This window comes from Mobula hypostoma, chromosome 2, assembly GCF_963921235.1.
Source record: "Mobula hypostoma chromosome 2, sMobHyp1.1, whole genome shotgun sequence".
NCBI classification, from domain to species: Eukaryota; Metazoa; Chordata; class Chondrichthyes; order Myliobatiformes; family Myliobatidae; genus Mobula; species Mobula hypostoma.
Window position 1 is genome coordinate 161,402,184 of NC_086098.1, and position 21,296 is coordinate 161,423,479.

Sequence of the window (21,296 nt, forward strand, 5' to 3'; positions counted from 1 at the left end):
GTGACTAATAGAGTGCCACAAGGATTGGTGCTGGGTTCATTATTGTTTGTTATCTATATCAATGATCTGTCATAAGGAGGTGGCTGGAAACGGACCCAAGTGCAAGACACAGACACTGAAGTACTAGGGACAGGACTAGGATACAGGGCGATGGCAAGGACATGGACAGGAAAACGGGGAACCCGGAACAGGACTGGAGAAAAGAGCTAGGAGCCTGGGCTTGGACTCTGAGCCAGAGACTGGACAAGGACCCAGTACCTGGGTCTTGCTTCTGGCTCGGACCCCAGAACCAGGCAAGGAAAAGGCTTGGCTGGCAGGCAGGATGAGGCTGGAGTCTTAGAGACTTGAGGCGAGGCTTGGCAGGAGGCTGGAGGCAGGAGACTTGAGGCGAGGCGAGGCTGGAGGCTGGAGACTTGAGGCGAGGCGAGGCTGGAGGCTGGAGGCATGAGACTTGAGGTGAGACGAAGCTGGAGGCAGGATACTTGAGGCGAGGCTGGAGGCTGCAGACAGGAGACTTGAGGCGAGGCGAGGCTGGAGGCTGGAGGCAGGAGACTTCAGGCAAGGCTTGGTAGGAGGATGGAGGCAGGAGACTTGAGGTGAGGCGAGGCTGGAGACAGGAGACTTGAGGAAAGGCAAGGCTGGAGGCTGGAGGCAGGAGACTTGAGGTGAGGCAAGGCTGGAGGCTAGAGGCAGGAGACTTCAGGCAAGGCTTGGCAGGAGGCTGGAGGCAGGAGACTTGAGGCGAGGCAAGGCTGGAGGCTGGAGACAGGAGACTTGAGGCGAGGCTGGAGGCTGCAGTCTTCAGGCTTGAGGCTAGGCAGGCTCCTCTGGGGCAGGGCATGGTTCACCTGGGCAGGGCGCGGATCACCACCCGACGGAGGCAAGGGACAGGAAGGGAGCTAGGTACAGGGTGGCTCCAGGACAAGACTGCAGGCAAGACGAGGTGAGAGTTACCAGCAAGACAAGGCAAGGCTTCAGGCAATGCAAGGCACGACGAGAACTTCAGGTGAGGCGAGAGTTACCGGCAAGACAAGGCAGGGCTTCAGGCGAGGAAACAGATAGCAGAGGAAGGGATACAAGGAGTAAGGACAAGAACAATCCAGCACGCACGCCCTGGTCTCTGAAGGTATTTATGCTGCCAGCCCCAACGAGCATCAGCTGCCTCAATTAGAGCTAAACAAGAACAGAAACAGGGTAAACAGGAAAACCTGGAGCAAGGGTCGATGGACCAGACCGTGAACTGAAATACAGACTTCACGGACCGGACCATGACATGATCTGGATGATAATGTGGTTAACTGGGTCAACAAATTTGTAGATGACTCCAAGATTGGGGGTATTGTGGACAGCAAGGAAGATTATCGTGGCTTACAGCGGGATCTGGATCAGCTGGAAAAATGGGCTGAAAAATGGCAGATGGAATTTAATGCAGAGAAGTGCGAGATGTTGCACTTCGGTAGGACCAGCCAGGGTTGGTCTTACACAATGAATGGTAGGGCACTGAGGAGTGCGGTAGAACAAAGGGATCTGGAAATACAGGTCCGTAATTCATTGAAGGTGGCATCATAAGCTGATTAGGTTGAAAAGAAAGCTTTAAAATATTGTCCTTCATAAATCAAAGTACTGGGTACAGGAGATAGGGTGTTGGTGAGGCCTGATTTGGAGAATTATTTCGGTCACCTACTTGTAGGAAAGATGTAAATACTGTTGAAGGAGTTTAGAGAAAATTTACAGGGATGTTTCTGGGTCTGGACGACAGAAGGAAGTGAGAAACATTTCCCTATAACGTGTTTAAAACAAGAGGGTATAGGTTTATGGTAAGATTTAGGGAAGGTCTCAGGAATTTTTTTTATTCTGCTGGAAAATGGTTGGAATCCGGAATATACTATCTAACAGGGTGATTGATGTAGAGACTCTTGCAACATTAAAGAAGTGCTTGAATCACAAAGGTATCAAAGACTTACGGGCCAGGTGCTGATGAAGGGATTGGTACAGACAGTTGGCACAGACGTGGTGGGCAGAGGGGCAGTGTAAGGTCAAAGGGAATTTATTAGCGAAGTACACTCATTGTGTGGCCTTATATATTATCTCCAGATTCATTCTCTGGCAGGCATTTGCAAGAAAATAAAGAACTACACATGAAGAACTACACATAAACAAAAACTGACAACCAATGTGCAAAAGAGGGTGCCAAGTAGAGGGTGCAGAATTCTTAAAATACATTCAAGAGATTTTTTTTCACCCATCTATAGAATTATTCCCTGTCTTGTTGAACTTCTGTGCCTAAGGCAGATATGAGGAATGTTGATGGAAGAGCACTTTGGTGGGACAAATCCTGTTAGACCTGACATTTGGAAATGGATGCAGGGAGTTTATGTAAAATTGGGTTGAGGCCAATTTTACCAAACTGAGATACCAGTTGGTAGGAGTGAAACTGAAACACAAGCTGACGTTGTTAGAGCTGTGGGAGCCACCTGGAAGGGGCAGCAGAGTTCTGAGCAAGAACGTTGTCGCTAATCAGGCCTCTCCGATCGAGATCAGTCAGGGTGGTGTTGATCAGCATAGTAAGAGAAGGGGAAGCTTATGACAGATAGGAAGAGCTCAACACTGCAGAAAGCCTGAAGGAATATAGAAGGTGTCGAGGTGAAATTAAAGAGGAAATTAGGAAGCAACAAGAGTGCATGAAAAATATTGCCAGGTAAAAGCAAGAAGATGTGATCTGTCCGCCCTTAAAAAGAGAGGTTAACAAAAATAATTGGTTCTAGTTAAAAGAATTACCTAACATACATACATGGAGGATTTGGGTGTAGTTCTTTGTCTTTGTGGAGGAGGGAGGTGTGGTGGACAGCATGATAAACAGGGAATGTTAAGGAGATGGATCATTAAACGCAGCTAAACTACAAGGGTCAGATTAATGTTTTTCCGAATACAGAATTCTGACAGAAAAGGAGGCAAGAAATACAGGGTCTGTTCATAATTTTGCAATCCTCTCTGGTTATAGGTAAGGCTACAGAGGACTGGAAGGTGAAGCTTTTGTTTACACAGGGAGAACAGTGTAAAATGACGCGCCAGTCAGCCTGGCCGACGAATACTGAAGGTTTGCTATTGATGGAGCGGAGTCAAAGTGGCTTTAAGGGGAAATTTGTGTCAAATGAATTTGGCACATTTAATGTACTCCGTGGATGTGAAGGAAGTGTTGGGATCAGTCAGACAGGATCCAAGGGAAAATGGCTCGTTGGATTGAGTCGGCGTGGTTGGAGTTGGTGGGTGGGGTGGGGAACAAACGACACGGTGATTATGTTCATGGTCCGTATTCACCCTGGTATCAGCCCCCTGTTTTATAGGTGGCATCAATGACTTAGAAGCCACGATTAAGTAGCAAAAACAAGGACTCGTACGGACTTTCGACCCGAAACATGGACCTTTCCTTTCTTGGACAGATGTTGGTTGACCCACTGACAGGTGTTGATTTTCTGTGCCTGTTTACTGGTTATCTGCTTCACATCACTTCTACACTGAATTCCTTTCCATTCTTTCACTCATGTCCCTAAATACCTTCCTACAACGGCAAAATTCCCCTCCATCCGCCAAATAACCAACTTTGATATGGTCAGTAAATTTGTTGATCACGCACCCTGTTGCTGGTTTTCAACCTGAAACATCGACATTTCAGATTCACACTGAGAATTCTTTATCAAATGTACTCGGAAACACAGTGAAATGCGCCATTTGCCTCAACAACCTACACACCTGAGGGCGTGCTGGGGCCGCCCGCAAGCGTCGCCACACATTCCAGCGCCAGCCTGACACGGCCACAGTACTCGGCCGAACAACATAGATCCTACCAAGAACAGCGGTAAAACAGACACTGTTCCTCATCCCAAAGCACATAACCAGGACAGGACAGGACAGGATGCCCTCAGTCTCCATCGAACTCGCTGACAACCCCCTCCCCTCCACAAAAGAGGCTGCGCCACCGCTAGCTGAATGCTTGTTGCTCCACCTTCCCCTGTTTGCAGAAAATGAGCCAGTGGCTAAAGTGTAGAGTCCACAATCCCCCCTCACAGAAGCACAACCTGTAAACCTGGTCATGGCGGCAGCAATGGTTGTGGTTGCAATGGAGAGACTGTGTGAGGTTGAAGAGTAGGCAATGGGTGAAGTGGGGTGGCCTGCTAGGTGAGGTGAGAGTGGGTTAGGTGAGGTGAGAGTGGGTGAGGTGAGGTGAGAGTGAGGTGAGGTGAGAGTGGGTGAGGTGAGGGTGGGTGAGGTGAGGGTGGGCTGGTGGGTGAGTTGAGGGTGTGTGAGGTGAGGTGAGAGTGGGTGAGGTGAGGTGAGAGTGGGTGAGGTGAGGGTGGGTGAGGTGAGGTGAGAGTGAGGTGAGGTGAGAGTGGGTGAGGTGAGGGTGGGTGAGGTGAGGTGAGAGTGAGGTGAGGTGAGAGTGGGTGAGGTGAGGGTGGGTGAGGTGAGGTGAAGGTGAGGTGAGAGTGAGGTGAGGTGAGAGTGGGTGAGGTGAGGGTGGGTGAGGTGAGGTGAGAGTGAGGTGAGGTGAGAGTGGGTGAGGTGAGGGTGGGTGAGGTGAGGGTGGGCTGGTAGGTGAGTTGAGGGTGTGTGAGGTGAGGTGAGGGTGAGCTGCTGGGTGAGATGAGAGTGGGTGAGGTGAGGTGAGGGTGGGCTGGTGGGTGAGTTGAGGGTGTGTGAGGTGAGGTGAGGGTGAGCTGCTGGGTGAGGTGAGAGTGGGTGAGGTGAGGGTGGGTGAGGTGAGAGTGGGTGAGGTGAGGGTGGGTGAGGTGAGGGTGGGTGAGGTGAGATGAGAGTGGGTGAGGTGAGGTGAGGTGAGGGTGGGCTGGTGGGTGAGTTGAGGGTGTGTGAGGTGAGGTGAGGGTGAGCTGCTGGGTGAGGTGAGGTGAGGGTGGGCTGCTGGGTGAGATGAGAGTGGGTGAGGTGAGGTGAGGGTGGGCTGGTGGGTGAGTTGAGGGTGTGTGAGGTGAGGTGAGGGTGAGCTGCTGGGTGAGGTGAGAGTGGGTGAGGTGAGGGTGGGTGAGGTGAGAGTGGGTGAGGTGAGGGTGGGTGAGGTGAGGGTGGGTGAGGTGAGATGAGAGTGGGTGAGGTGAGGTGAGGTGAGGGTGGGCTGGTGGGTGAGTTGAGGGTGTGTGAGGTGAGGTGAGGGTGAGCTGCTGGGTGAGGTGAGGTGAGGGTGGGCTGGTGGGTGAGTTGAGGGTGGTTGAGGTGAGGTGAGAGTGGGTGAAGTGAGTTGAGGGTGGACTGCTGGGTGAGGTGAGGTGGACTGGTGGATGGAGTGTGGAGCTGGGGCTAGAGAGGAAGCCGAGGCTGATGCAGCCCGGCAGAGCGGTGGACCCCACTCGTTGTCATGCTGCAGCCGCTTTAAGGCGGGAGGCTGCGCAGAGTGAAGCAGCGGCGGAGACACTGCGGAGAAATCGGAGCGGACGGACGGAGCGGGGTATCGGGAGCCGAGCGGCGATGGCGGCGGGCGGGGAGCCGCGGGCGGGGGTCGGTGCGGGGGGCCGGGGCCGGGCCGCGCTCTCCTGGACCGGTTGCTGCCTGCAGGCGCTGCTCTGGCTGCTAGCGGTGAGCGGCGAGGAGCGGCCCTTCATCGTGGAGGTGAGGGGGGTGGCGATCAGAGATGGGGGAGATTGGGATGGCGAGGTAGAGGGAGGTCATTGGTGGGGGGATGGAGGGAGGTGACGGGGGTAGATTGGGATGCACTGAGGAGGGGATGTGCTCCGGGGAAGGGGCAAACCGTGGGGGTGAGGGTAGATGATCGGAGAGGGGCGTGATGGAGGCCCTTGGGGGAGGGGGGGTCTAGGACGGGAGGAGTGATGGTTCCCGGGAGACCGGGTGAGTATCTTCATCGCGATGTGAACGATCCCCGCTGTGGTCGTCAGAGGAAGGGGATGTTGCCCGGGAGGGTGAGGGTGAGGTTCCGTGTACAGGACTGGTGTGTCCGGTGGCCCCGACGCCCGCCATCGATGATTTGCGAGCAATCTCCCTCCTCCCCCGATGTGCCCAGGAGGTGAGTCACCGCCGCAGGATATCCAGTCCCTGACCAGTGTTTGTGCGGTTGGTCTGGTAAAATTTCTACCCCAGGATGTGGTGGAAATCCGTGGTTATTGTCACTTTATTGTGGAGTGTAGATGGATGTCCTCTGACATCTATGCAAGAATCTTGTCCCTTTTGCCTATTGTGAGCGGTGGGGAGGCAAGAGGTGAGGAGATCAGGAGCTTGTGCTGATGTGAGAGCAGAACTGGGCTGTAGCTTTGATTAATTAGTTCACTCCCTGCCCGTGGCCACACTGACAGTTTGCCCTGGCTCTTGTCTCCTGAAGCTCACACCCCTCTGCATTGTGTGCATAATGGGAGTACGTTGTCTGACAACCTTTGGTTTGGTAGGGAAATCAGATTCTGAATGTAATTTGGAGTCAGTCCAAGATGACCGCTTCCCCCGGGCTAACTTAGACCTTACTACTTTATAAAGATCGGTAAAGGTGCTGAAATGAATGCTGAGACAGTTGTACCGTCCCCTGTAGTCTGCTGATCAGTGGCTGGTGGGTGAACGAGCTTAAATCTTGGCCAGGTACCTGTGATCTGTGGGGTAGGATCTACAGCCTAAATTCCAATCATCGGCTCCAGCACCGACCAACTGTTCCCGTTATGGCTGGACAAAATGGAATGTAGTTGTGAAGTGGGATTGCAGTGGAAGGGGATACCCTTATGAAACACCAGTCTCCGTTTCCCCTCAGTCCTCCAATAAACCAATTCTACCTGAGCCAGTTGTGCATCTTTGCCCCTGCTATCTCAAAAGGGATTCAACGTTGTTAATAAGTCTGCACTCTTTGGAATTCCCATGCATGTTACAACTGATCCATCCTCACAACCTCACCCAATCAGGGAACTGGATCCAGTTACAATTTGCTCTTCAAGTCTTATTTATCAGTCTGCACTTTTCCCAAGTGCCAGTTAACTTTGTCCCCAGTCATGAAATCTAAATTCCTAGTAATTAGGGTCAGCTATCCTGGAGGTGGAGAAAACACTGTGAAATAGAGTCATGAAAACAGGCCATTTGGCCCAACTTGCCCATGCCAACAATTGGCACCCTCCCATCTTAACCCCCTTGCCCATCACTTGGTCCAGAGTCCTTTCTGGACAATTCAAGTGCTTATCTAGACACTTCTTAAATGCTGTCTATGACCCAGTGATAACCCCCTTTCCCAGACACTTACCACTGTCTAGGTGGAAAGAGCTTACCCTTACATTCCCTCTACATCTCTCTCCCTTTTACCCCGAATCTATGTCCTCTAGTCTTATCCACCTCTTGTATGGGGAAAGGTTTAATGCAGTCTGCCCTATCTATACCACTCATCATTTTATACGCCTCAATCAAATCCCCTCTGAATTGCCTCTGCTACAGGGGCAACAGACTCTGCCCCTCTCCTCATAACTGCTCTATCAGAGGCAACAGATCTGTTCTATCCCAGGCAACAGAACTACTCTATCCCAGGCAACATAACTGGTGAATCTCCTCTGCACTTTCTCCTGAGCTGACACACAGTACTCCAGCTGAGGTCAAACCAAGGTTTTATAAAATTAGAAGATAACTTCTCGGATCTTGTATTAATTTCCACAATTCATGAAGCTCAGAATACCATATATTACCTTAATCACTGTATGTAATTGTGCTGTCACTTTCAAGGAATTAAGGTTCCTCTCTGTCCCTCAATGTACCATGAATGATTAAGTCTTGGTTTGGCGACCTTCCTTAGTTGAGGCAATGAATAAAAACCAGAGAGGTTGGCTCCCACTTCACCTCACATTGAAGAGGATTAAACTCCACTTACCCATTTTACCAACACACTGATATCTCTCTGAGACTACCTTTCACACCACCATCAACTCCAACCTTCATGTCATCCACAAACTTACCATTTTGCCTCTAAGCATGTAAGAGAAGAGACAAGGAAAGGGGAGATACAGTTGGCAATGAAGGGTCCAAGAGAGTCGATGGTGGGTGGACGTTTCTGTTGGTTGAAGGGCGAAGGGTTACATAAAAAAAGGGGGTGGAGAATTAAGAGTGATGTAGAGAGAAACTCTGGGTACAGGGGTTTAGATAGGGTGAATGCTTGCAGGCTTTCCCTCGCAGGTTGGGTGAGACTACAACTAGTTTTGGGTGAAAAGAGGAATTCAAGAGGAATCTTCACTCAGAGTGTGGATGAGCTGTCACTGAACAGGAGTTTGGTTCGATACCTGGATGAGAGAGGTCCAGCTGCAGGGAATGGGACTAGGCAGAAGACCATGCTGGCACTGACTAGATAGGACTGTTTCTGTACTGTATTGCTGTATGACTCCATAGAAACTGCTATGTGCTTATCAGTCCTGGCCTTTTTGTTACTGAAAAATGGGCAGGGTGTGGGGAAAGAGCCAGGGTGTGGGTCATTGGGGAGTTCTTTCAAAGGGCTGGTAAAGGCACAGTGGGCCAAATAAGACGATAAGATATAAGAGCAGAAGTAGGCCATTCGGCCCATCAAGTCTGCTCCGCCATTCAATCTTGGGCTGATCCAATTCTTCCAGTCATCCCCACGCCCCTGCTTTCTCCCCATACCCTTTGATGCCCTGGCTAATCAAGAATCTATCTATCTCTGCCGTAAATATACCCAATGACTTGGCCTCCACAGCCGCTCGTGGCAACAATTTCCACAGATTTACCACCCTCTGGCTAAAGTAATTTCTCCGCACCTCTGTTCTGAATGGGCATCTTGAAGTCATGCTCTCTTGTCCTAGACTCCCCTACCATGGGAAATAACTTTGCCATATCTAATCTGTTCAGGCCTTTTAACATTCGGAATGTTTCTATGAGATCTCCCCCTCATCCTCCTGAATAGGCATCCATTAGTCTCGTGAGACTGTGGATTTGCACCTTGGAAGGTTTCCAGGAAGACCGGCAGCATGCAAGTCTCCCCTCTCCATGCCACCGATGTTGTCCAAGGGAAGGGCACTAGGGCCGATACAGCTTGGCACTGGTATCATCGCAAAGCAATGTGTGGTTAAGTGCCTTGCTCAAGGGCACAGCACGCTGCCTCAGCTGAGGCTCGAACTAGCGACCTTCAGATCACTAGACCCGATGCCTTAACCACTTGGCCATGCGCCCAGACAGTCCACTCTCCTGAATTCTGGGGAATACAGTCCAAGAGCTGCCAGACGTTCACGGTAACCCTTTCATTCCTGGAAACATTCTTGTCAATTTTTCTAAACCCTCTCCTATGTCAGTATTTCCTTCTTAAATAAGGAGCCGAAAACTGCACACAATACTCCAAGTGTAGTCTCACGAGTGCCTTATAGAGCCTCAGCATCTTGTCCCTGCTGTCATATTCTATACCTCCAGAAATGAATGCCAACATTGCATTCGCCTTCTTCACCACCGACTCATCCTGGAGGTTAACCTTTAGAGTATCCTGCACAAGGACTCTCAAGTCCTTTGGCATTTCTGCTTTTTGAATTCTCTCCCCATCTAAATCATCGTCTGCCCGTTTATTTCTTCCACCAAAGTGCATGACCATATGCTTATCAGCTGTGTATTTCATTTGCCACTTCTTTGCCCATTCCCCTAAACTATCTAAGTCTTTCTGCAGACACTCTGTCTCCTCAACTATCTTTGTATCATCAGCAAATTTAGGCACAAGTCCATTAATCCCATTGTCCAAATCATTGACATACATCGTAAAAAGCAGCGGTCCCAGCACCGACCCCTGTGGAACTCCACTGGTAACCGGCAGCCAGCTAGAATAGGATCCCTTTATTCCCACTCTTTAGTAGTACTCCCCACTAGTAAAATGTTGCCTTTGTAATATGCAGCTGAGGTTATTATTGAGTGTTGGTGTGGGTGGCGTTCTCCAGACCTTGGGAAAATGGGGCAGTGGGTTGTCAGAAATCTGTTGCCTGTGCTGAATTCTCCTGTTGGTTCAGCACTGACCTCACACCTGTAACATGCTAAAAATACAGCATTCCTCAGCCACTGTCCTCGAGCTCAGAGAGGATCTGTACCTCAGGTTTAAAAACAAATGTGTAATTGGCAGTGTTTGGTGGCAAAGCCCAGCAGACACCGTGTTTATTAAACACTTTCAACCAGTGATGTCATTGGAATCAGAGCTGTCAACATCAACAGTAATGTCACTCTTGCTATCTCCCTGATCAGTTATCACTCTGGGTTTAACCAGAACACACCTGTGCCTATTTTGGGGAGTGACTTTCACCAAAACATAGGTTTGTTTTAACCTGGGATGGATAATTGCCGCTCCTGAGGCTACACTTTCAGCCAGGAAATCACAGCTACAAGCTTGAGCAAATGAAAGAACAATGTGGAACTGTGAAATCTCCCTGGGCTTGGTACCCACCTTAACAATACCCAAGGTCATGTTCCCCAGCATCCTGGGCTGCGGTAAGAGAGGGTGGAAGAAGATCACCATTGACTAGATACTATACTGAGCTTCTACATAAATTCTGCAGTTGAGAGGGCTGGGTAGTATGTTCTAAGTGACTTAACAAAACCTTTCCACCATCTGCAAGACTTTTCTGTAATTATCAACAATAATTACCTCCAGCATGAAGTGTTGGATAAAGATCCCCTGGTGGACGTTGGGACTCAGAGGGTAATGGTAGAAGGATACTTTTCTGATTGGAAGTGGAGTACTGCAGGGTTCCTAGAGATTTATGTTCACGTCTGTTGTTAGTCTGTGAGCAATAATTAGTGAGCTTGAGGAAGGCATGAAATGATGACGAGGAAGGTTGACTAAAGCTACAGCAGGGTGCAGATCAGATGAACAGCTGGGCAGAGCATTGGCAAGTGGAGCTTTATCTTGACAAGTATGATGTCAGATGGTGGAAGGACATATTGAAGTAAATGGGAAGAGACCAAGGAATGTTGATGAACACAACAACTTTTGGGGTTCAAGTCCACAGTTCTCTGAAAATGACAACATGGTGGTAAAGAAGCCATGTGGCAAGCTTGCCATTGTAAATCACAAACATGATGGTACAACTGTACAAAACAGTGTTTAGACCCCACTCGGAGTTCTGATCACATCCCTTTAGGAAAGATATGGTTTTGCTGCAGAGTGTAGAGGAGATCTTGCAGAACATTGCCTCGATTGGACAGCTTGTGCAGAGGAATTTCACAGGTCGAGTTTGTTTTCCCAGAAGCCAAGGAGTCCTGATAGAGCAATAGTCAGGGTTGACAGACGAGAGCCTCATCAGAAACAGGAGAGGATTGGTTTATGGTGAGAGGAAGGAGTTTTAAAGGGGAGTCTGTGCTGCGTGTACGACCCAAGTCGGTCTGTGTGTATGACCTGAGTTTGTCTGTGTGACCTGAGTCTGTCTGTGTGTACGACCTGAGTCTGTCTGTCTGACCTGAGTCTGTCTGTGTGTCTGACCCAAATCTGTCTGTGTATACTACCCGAGTCTGTCTGTGTGTACGACCTGAGTCTGTCTGTGTGTACTACCCGAGTCTGTCTGTGTATACTACCTGAGTCTGTCTGTGTGTACGACCTGAGTCTGTCTGTGTGTATGACCTGAGTCTGCCTCTGTGTACGATCCGAGTCTGTCTGTGTGTACTACCCGAGTCTGTCTGTGTGTACGACCTGAGTCTGTCTATGTGTACGACACGAGTCTGTCTGTGTGTACTACCCGAGTCTGTCTATGTGTACGACCCGAGTCTGTCTGTGTGTACTACCCGAGTCTGTCTGTGTGTACGACCCGAGTCTGTCTGTGTGTACGACCTGAGTCTGTCTGTGTATACTACCCGAGTCTGTCTGTGTGTACTACCCGAGTCTGTCTGTGTGTACGACCCGAGTCTGTCTGTGTGTACGACCTGAGTCTGTCTGTGTGACCCGAGTCTGTCTGTGTGTACTACCCGAGTCTGTCTGTGTGTACGACCCAAGTCTGTCTGTGTGTACGACCTGAGTCTGTCTGTGTGTACGACCTGAGTCTGTCTGTGTATGACCCGAGTCTGTCTGTATGTACGATACGAGTCTGTCTGTGTGTACGACCCGAGTCTGTCTGTCTATGACCCGAGTCTGTCTGTGTATGACCCGAGTCTGTCTGTATGTACGATACGAGTCTGTCTGTGTGTACGACCCGAGTCTGTCTGTGTGTACGACCCGAGTCTGTCTGTGTATGACCCGAGTCTGTCTGTATGTACGATACGAGTCTGTCTGTGTGTACGACCCGAGTCTGTGTGTATGAAATGAGTCTGCCTCTGTGTACGATCCGAGTCTGTCTGTGTGTATGACCCGAGTCTGTCTGTATGTACGATACGAGTCTGTCTGTGTGTACGACCCGAGTCTGTCTCTGTGTACGACCCGAGTCTGTCTGTGTGTACGACCTGAGTCTGTCTGTGTGTACGACCTGAGTCTGTCTGTGTATACTACCCGAGTCTGTCTGTGTGACCCGAGTCTGTCTGTGTGTACGACCTGAGTCTGTCTGTGTGTACGACCTGAGTCTGTGTTGTGTATACTACCCGAGTCTGTCTGTGTGACCCGAGTCTGTCTGTGTGTACTACCCGAGTCTGTCTGTGTGTACGACCTGAGTCTGTCTGTGTGACCCGAGTCTGTCTGTGTGTACTACCCGAGTCTGTCTGTGTGTACGACCTGAGTCTGTCTGTGTGACCCGAGTCTGTCTGTGTGTACGACCTGAGTCTGTCTGTGTGTACGACCTGAGTCTGTCTGTGTGACCCGTGTCTGTCTGTGTATGACCCGAGTCTGTCTGTGTATACTACCCAAGTCTGTCTGTGTGTACGACCTGAGTCTGTCTGTGTGTACGACCTGAGTCTGTCTGTGTATACTACCCAAGTCTGTCTGTGTGTACGACCCGAGTCTGTCTGTGTGTACGACCTGAGTCTGTCTGTGTATACTACCCAAGTCTGTCTGTGTGTACGACCCGAGTCTGTCTGTGTGTACGACCTGAGTCTGTCTGTGTACTACCCGAGTCTGTCTGTATGTACGACCCGAGTCTGTCTGTGTGTACGACCCGAGTCTGTCTGTGTGTACGACCCGAGTCTGTCTGTGTGACCCGAGTCTGTGTGTGTGTACGACCCGAGTCTGTCTGTGTGACCCGAGTCTGTCTGTGTGTACGACCCGAGTCTGTCTGTGTGTACGACCCGAGTCTGTCTGTGTGTACGACCCGAGTCTGTCTGTGTGACCCGAGTCTGTGTGTGTGTACGACCCGAGTCTGTCTGTGTGACCCGAGTCTGTGTGTGTGTACTACCCGAGTCTGTCTGTGTGACCCGAGTCTATCTGTGTACGCCCGATTCTGTGTGTGTGTACGACCTGAGTCTGTGTGCGTGTACGACCCGAGTCTGTGTGCGTGTACGACCCGAGTCTGTGTGCGTGTACGACCCGAGTCTGTGTGCGTGTACGACCCGAGTCTGTCTGTGTATACTACCCAAGTCTGTCTGTGTGTACGACCCGAGTTTGTCTGTGTATGACCTGAGTCTGTCTGTATGTACGATACGAGTCTGTCTGTGTGTACGACCCGAGTCTGTGTGTATGAAACGAGTCTGTCTCTGTGTACGATCCGAGTCTGTCTGTGTGTATGACCCGAGTCTGTCTGTGTATACTACCCGAGTCTGTCTGTGTGTACGACCCGAGTTTATGCTGTGTGTACGACCTGAGTCTGTCTGTCTGTATGACCCGAGTCTGTCTGTGTGTACGATACGAGTCTGTCTGATAATGACCCGAGTCTGTCTGTGTGTATGACCCGAGTCTGTGCTGTGTGTACGATCCGAGTCTGTCTGTGTGTACGACACGAGTCTGTCTGCGTGTACGACCCGAGTCTGTGCTGTGTGTACGACCCGAGTCTGTGTGTACGACCTGAGTCTGTGTTGTGTGTACGACCCGAGTCTGTGTTGTGTGTACGACACAAGTCTGTCTGCATGTACGGCCTGAGTCTGTGCTGTGTGTATGACCCGAGTCTGTCTGTGTGTGTACTACCCGAGTTTGTGCTGTGTGTACGACCCGAGTCTGTCTGTCTATGACCCGAGTCTGTCTGTGTATGACCCGAGTCTGTCTGTATGTACGATACGAGTCTGTCTGTGTGTACGACCCGAGTCTGTGTGTATGAAATGAGTCTGCCTCTGTGTACGATCCGAGTCTGTCTGTGTGTATGACCCGAGTCTGTCTGTGTATACTACCCGAGTCTGTCTGTGTGTACGACCTGAGTTTGTGCTGTGTGTACGACCCGAGTCTGTCTGTGTATACTACCCGAGTCTGTCTGTGTGTACGACCCGAGTCTGTGCTGTGTGTACGACCCGAGTCTGTGTGTACGACCTGAGTCTGTGTTGTGTGTACGATACGAGTCTGTCTGCGTGTATGACCCAAGTCTGTCTGCGTGTACGACCAGAGTCTGTGCTGTGTGTACGACCCGAGTCTGTGTTGTGTGTATGACACGAGTCTGTCTGCATGTACGGCCTGAGTCTGTGCTGTGTGTACGACCCGAGTCTGTGCTGTGTGTACGACCCGAGTCTGTGCTGTGTGTACGACCCGAGTCTGTGTGTATGACCTGAGTCAGTCTGCGTGTACGACACGAGTCTGTGTGTATGACCCGAGTCTGTCTCTGTGTACAAAATGAGTCTGTGCTGTGTGTACAATGAGTCTGTTCTGTATGTATAATGGGCTGATGAGCTGTTTCTGTGCTGTATGATTCTGATTTGGGAGATAGGCAGTGGACTGACTTGTCGGGCATAGTGTTCAGTGTAGAGAAACCTGAGCCTTCTTGTTGAAGTTGAAGTGCCACCTTAGCTGGTGGTGAGACTGGGAACCATGTAGCAGCACGAGGGTTTTGTGTTCATGTACTTAAAGGGTTAATGAAATGTTGGTGGTTGTTGTCAGTGGAAGTGATGCTGTGTTGTGCAGAGCTCCTTGGCCTGAAGGAGGGTGGGGGCAGATTCAGCAGAATGACATTGTGTTCATTATAAGGGCAGGCTGCACCAGCCTCTCTTTATTGCCTGCAGTTCAGATCGTTAAGGGATGATCGGAACAGTACATTGAAAATGATTACCATCCTGATAGTAGGAATTGCATTAGATGTGCTGAGAAATTATAATTAGCAAGACCGAGAGAGGCAGCAGTTTGGATGAGATTATCGAGAGGTGCAGCTTAGCTGCATCGTAGGGATATTAGAAAACCCTTAGGTTTCACTTTGTCACAGGGTCTGTTGGCTAGGAAGTGCATTGGCCATTTTTCATTGTGGCCAAGCCCCATCCCAGAGTGTTCTCTCTAGGCTTGCTTCTGCAATCTGTCCATCATCTGGGGGTAGAGCAATAAATGACAGCAAATGTTTGTTAGTTCAGCTGAGTTTCGGCTAACTGCAGACTGCACGGAAGCCAAAGTTGTAAATAAGACTGAGAATAGACTGGAATCTTTAAGGTGACTGATGATGGAAGGAGAAGATGAGGTGAGATGCATTTAGAAGTGTTACTTGAGCTGGTCAAGTCTCAGAATTGGATAGGTGTTGGTGGGGACCAGTTTGGGGGAGCACTTTGGGCAGAGCTGTGAGAAATAAGGTGTGTCCAAGCAGGGAAACGAGAGACTGAGGACGTATTTGGGAGTGGAAAAGTAGAAGGTGTTGGGGGGGGGAGGTGGTGTGCAAGAAGATATGGAGCACCAAACCTTGTTCATTCCAGGGTAATGAACAGGAAATGTAAAGATCATTGGTTTCAATATGCAGGTGACGTGTCTTGGCATAGTGTTTCTGAACAGGACCAGTCGGAGAGCGTTCATGTGCGGGACCAGTCAGTGTGTTTGTGTATGGGACCGGTCAGAGAGCGTACATGTGTGGGACCGGTCAGAGAGCGTTCATGTGCGGGACCAGTCAGTGTGTTTGTGTATGGACCTGGTCAGAAAGCGTACATGTGTGGGACCGGTCAGAGAGCGTTCATGTGCGGGACCAGTCAGTGTGTTTGTGTATGGGACCGGTCAGAGTGTGTTCATGTGTGGGACCGGTCAGAGAGCGTTTGTGTACGGGAACGGTCAGAGAGTGCTCGTGTACAGGACCGGTCAGTGTATTCATGTACAGGACCAGTCAGAGAGCATTCGTGTGCAGGATCGGTCAGAAAGCGTTCATGTACGGGACCAGTCAGAGAGGGTTCGTGTATAAGACTAGTCAGAGAGGATTCGTGTATGGGACCGGTCAGTGTGTGTTCATGTATGGGACTGGTCAGATGTTTTCGTGTATAAGACTGGTCAGAGAGCGCTCATGTACAGGTCCGGTCAGACTGTGTTCGTGTCCGGGACCGGTCGGAGAGTGTTCATGTACGGGACCTGGGACTGGTCAGAGGGCACTCCTGTACAGGACCAGTCAGAGACAGCAGAAATCTACATTTACAAAGCTTTCAGTCTAACACCTGAATTATTATTTCACCAGATAAAACTTCAGAGTTATTGTGGTAGTGCAGTGTGCTTTCAACTTGGTAACCTGTGGTGAATTAGAGGGGTGTGTGTGTGTGTGTGAGTGTGTGTGTGTGTGTGTGTGTGTGTGTGTGTGTGTGTGTGTGTGTGTGTGAGTGTGTGTGTGTTTTCCCTCATCCCAGTGAAAACTGGTTCTGGCCTGTTTGACCTTGTGGCTGGGCACATTTTGCACAGCATAATTCATAGATCAGAATCAGAATCAGGTTTATAATTACCAGCATGTGATATGAAATTTGTTAATTTAACATCAGCAGTTCAATGCAATACATAATATTGAAGAAAAAAAACCCAAATAAAATAATAATAAATAAATAAATGACTGTTTTACATATATTGAATAGATTAAAAATCGTGCAAAAAACAGAAATACTATATATTAAAAAAGTGAGGTAGTGTCCAAGGGTTCAATGTCCATTTAGGATGGCAGAGGGGAAGAAGCTATTCCTGAATCGCTGAGTGTGTGCCTTCAGGCTTCAGTACCTCCTACCTGATGGTAACAGTGAGAAAAGGGCATGCCCTGGGTGCTGGAGGTCCTTAATAATGCACATTGCCTTTCTGAGACACCGCTCCTTGAAGGTGTCCTGGGTACTTTGTAGGCTAGTACCCAAGATGGAGCTGACTAGATTTACAACCTTCTGCAGCTTCTTTTGGTCCTGTGCAATAGCCCCTCCATACCAGACAGTGATGCAGCCTGTCAGAATGCTCTCCACGGTACAACTATAGAAGTTTTTGAGTGTATTTGTTGACATACCAAATCTCTTCAAACTCCTGATGATGTATAGCCACTGTCTTGCCTTTTTTATAACTACAGCGATATGTTGGGACCAGGTTAAATCTTCAGAGATCTTGACACCCAGGAACTTGAAATTGCTCACTCTCTCCACTTCTGATGCTTCTATGAGGATTAGTGTGTGTTCCTTCATCTTACCCTTCCAGTTCCCGTTTGCCATTTCTGGAGGTTTGGTGAGAAATGTTGTTTGTTACTGTGGTAACCTGCCTGGGGTGATGAGCTGTCCACCACATTTTGATTACATAGAGTTAGCATGGGTCAGTCCAAACAAAATAGGCTGAGAAACTAGTCTGAACTAATGAGGGAAGTATCAAAGAAGCCAGCAAAAAAAAAAGCACTTTGAGAGAAACTGGGTACACAGTCAATGTTTGAGGTCAAGACCGTTCTATTGACCCAAAATGTCGACTGTCTCCCTCCACAGATGCTGCCTGACCTGCTGAATTCCTCCAGCATCTGCAGATTCTGTGTCTCCTTCAAAGAAGCCAAAGAGCTCTCACTGGTGAAACTGCTGTAGCATCTCCTGTGCTGCAGAAATGCCCCTTTTCGTTACTGATTGGTGTTCCACCTCCACCCGCCTCCTCTCACTGCTCCCTCCATAGCTCATTGGTGCTTGAACAATCATATTGGTCATATTAGTAACCACTCCATGGCTGCAGGAAGTCCAAGATTTGGAGCTTTGAGCATGGTACAGAATTTGGCAAAGGGCGGATAGTGGTCAGTGCCATCATTATCATGATTATGTGCCATGTCGTATGACGTAGGAGATCATGTTCTTTCCATGGCAAATTTTTCTACGCGTGGTTTGCCATTGCCGCCTTCTGGGCAGGGTCTTTACAAGATAGGTGACCCTACTCATTATCAATACTCTTCAGACATTGTCTGCCTGGCATCAGTGGTCACATAACCACCAGCTGCTCATACGACCATCCACCACCTGCTCCTGTGGCTTCATGTGACTCTTGATTGGGGGCTAAACAGGTGCTACACCTTGCCCAAGGGTGACCTGCAGGCTAGAGGAGGGAAGGAGTGACTTACACCTCCTTTGGTAGAGCCGTAACTCCACCAAAGTGATCAGCAGGATATAGGCAAAGGGGAAGCGGCAAGTTAGTGGATCAGTGTCGAAAGAGCAGCCAGTGGAATGGGTACAGGTTCACACATCCCTGAAGGTGGCAGGGCAAATGTTAAGTTGTTGATAAAATGATTGGTGGCTGAGATTTGTGAATAGGAGCATGAAATCCTAAACAAAACAATGAAATTATCAAATGAGCATGCAGCATTTATTTTCCTCGAGTAAGAATTAATGGTGTTTTTCTGGTGGCAAGGTGTAAGAGGGTTGTGCCTCTAGAGGGGTGCTGGGGCCTTAACTTCTTAGAAATTTTCATTCAGGGGTTGGATGAAGGCAGCAAAGATATGGTTGCTAAATGTTCTGATGGACACAGGTGGGTGGAAATGAAGTGTTGAAGAGGACATAGAGAGGTCACAAGGAAATGGGAACAGGAGGAGAAACAGGCCCCCAGGCTGCCCCTTTACCCACTTGATCATGGCCGTTCTCCAGACCCCTTAATTTTTCAGTCTTTCAGAAATATATCTACCTCCACCTTAAATGCTTCTGATGGCCCAGTCTCCATGCTCAGAGTTTCAGCACCTTTGAAGAGAACAAATTTCTGCACATATCCTTCTTAAATAACCTGCTGTTTGATAGTGGGTCCCCCCCGCTTGTGAAAATTAGCTCCAGAGTGATATCAGCAAGTTAACTGAGTGCACAGAGATCTGGCAAATGGGGGCTTATGTGGGAGGGAAGAGTTAGATCGACCTTTGAGTAGGTTAAAAGGTTAGTACAACATCCTGGGCTGAAAAGCCTGCACTGTTCTATGTTCTGAATGAATTATAATGTGAGAAAATGTCGAGTTGTCTGCTGAAAAAATAATTCTTACCTTAATGGTGAGAGTTTGCAGATTTGGATATGTCAAAGTATCTAGATATCCTGGTGTAACCAGGCACAGTGTGTCATCAGGAAAGCCAATAGAATATGCTCGTTCATTGCAAAGAGGATTAAGCACAAAAGTAGGGAGGTTGGTTTTATTGTCCAGGGCATCAGTGAGCTCACATCTAATGTAAGGAAAGATGTTAATGCTTTTCGAGCAGTTCAGCGAGGATCTACTGGACAATACCTGAGATGGATGATAGTCACACAGCATGGGAACAGGTCCCCTGGCCCAGCCTATCCATGCTGGACATCACATACTCATCTACCCTTATCCCCTTTCCAGCACTCAGCCTCTTCTAAACCATGGCATTAAGTATTTATTTAACACATTTCTTAATGTTCTAAGAGTACCCGCCTCGGACGTTGAATCTGTTGTAGATCTCCTTCCTTACACCAAACCAGTCAAACCAGTGCTCCTTGTTAAAGGTAGTCAGCTGAGGGCAGAGTTTCCCACCACCTACCCTATCTCTGCCGCCCCCCCCCACCTTTCAGCCTATTCTCCAATCCAGCTGCCATAGTTGAAATGCTCCCTCGCAGGTGGGAACTGGGGGAATCTCTGCTCCCTCTCCAGTGTGGAGTGATGGTCATCACTCTGACTGTAGTCCGTAATCTCTGGCTGCAGCTAATGAAGGCAAGTCTCTAATCCCTTGTTTCTGCCTAACTCCCCTCTCCGCTCTCCTCATGATGCAGGGTTTTGACCTGAAATTTCAACAATTCATCGCTCTCACAGACGCTGCTCAACCTGCCGAGTACCTTTTCTGAGCTGTTTGTTGCTCTCGTTTCCCTACTTCACCTTTTCCATCTTCAAGGATCCTTAGACTTGAACACCAAGGTCACTCTGTTCCTCAGACCTAGCCAGATTATTCCTCCCAAAATACATTTTCATCACAAATAAATTCCATCTGCCAAAAAAACCTTATAAATTAGTGACGTTAAGTGTGCCCACTAGTCTTTGAACTGTTTTTTAGTGCAGTCAGCATCCCTCTCTTAACCTCTGAACCTGTCATAATCTTTAAGCCTCTGTTAAATTTATCCTTAAATTCCGTTGGAGTGAAGGGAATGATCTTGTCCTCCAAACCTGAAACCACTTCAGTAAATCGTTTGTTCCCTGTCTAGGACCTACAACTCCTTCCTGAGGTGTAGTGGGTTTGGGTTCTATATGACATTATTTTATATTTTTAAATAATACATAACTTTTATAAAATAATTAGGGCAATGCTGTTTCCTCTGATAAGTGGGCAGGTAACCAGAATTCTTAGGTTTATAAAAGTGTGCAGAAAGAATGAGTAGGGGAGGAATGTTTGCATACAGGATTATTAAGGTTGGGACCTTTTACAGGTAAGCAGATGTGTATTACAGGGTCTTTCTTTTTGTTAAATTTAAAATGGCTTCTCTTGTTATGTTATACTGGGGAATGCTGAGACAGTCAATAACTAGACAGTTGCTTGGGTTATTAGAGATAGCAGGCTGCTATTAACCAGTGGGTGGTCAGGTATCGTTTTGTTTCGGATACAATGCTGTATCATATGACTGTGGACCGGGGTTTTTGGCGGGGAGTCGGAGGAGAGACGAGGAGGACGGCGGACGTGCGGAGGTTTTTGGCGGGGAGTCGGAGGAGAGACGGGGAGGACGGTGGACGTGCGGGGGTTTTTGGCGGGGAGTCGGAGGAGAGACGAGTAGGACGGTGGACGTGCGGGGGTTTTTGGCGGGGAGTCGGAGGAGAGACGGGGAGGACGGTGGACGGGGTTTTTTGCGGGGGAGTCGGAGGAGAGACGAGGAGGACGGTGGACGTGCGGGGGTTTTTGGGGGGAGTCGGAGGAGAGACGGGGAGGACGGTGGACGGGGTTTTTGGCGGGGAGTCGGAGGAGAGACGAGTAGGACGGCGGACGTGCGGGGGTTTTTGGCGGGGGAGTCGGAGGAGAGACGAGGAGGACGGTGGACGGGGTTTTTGGCGGGGAGTCGGAGGAGAGACGAGGAGGACGGCGGACGTGCAGGGGTTTTTGGGGGGAGTCGGAGGAGAGACGGGGAGGACGGTGGACGGGGTTTTTGGC

At 49.3% G+C, this 21,296-nt stretch overlaps 1 protein-coding gene across 2 annotated transcripts in view; it reads left to right on the forward strand.

The window, feature by feature from the left end:
- The first annotated feature begins 5,523 nt into the window (after positions 1–5,523).
- The window catches only part of mmp24 (matrix metallopeptidase 24), a 269,586-nt gene continuing 253,813 nt past the window's right edge, over positions 5,524–21,296 (forward strand). For both annotated transcript variants that reach the window (XR_010017057.1, XM_063040950.1), the window contains exon 1: positions 5,524–5,619. The gene's annotated coding sequence lies outside the window, so the exon portion shown is untranslated. The remainder of the gene's footprint in view (positions 5,620–21,296) is intronic.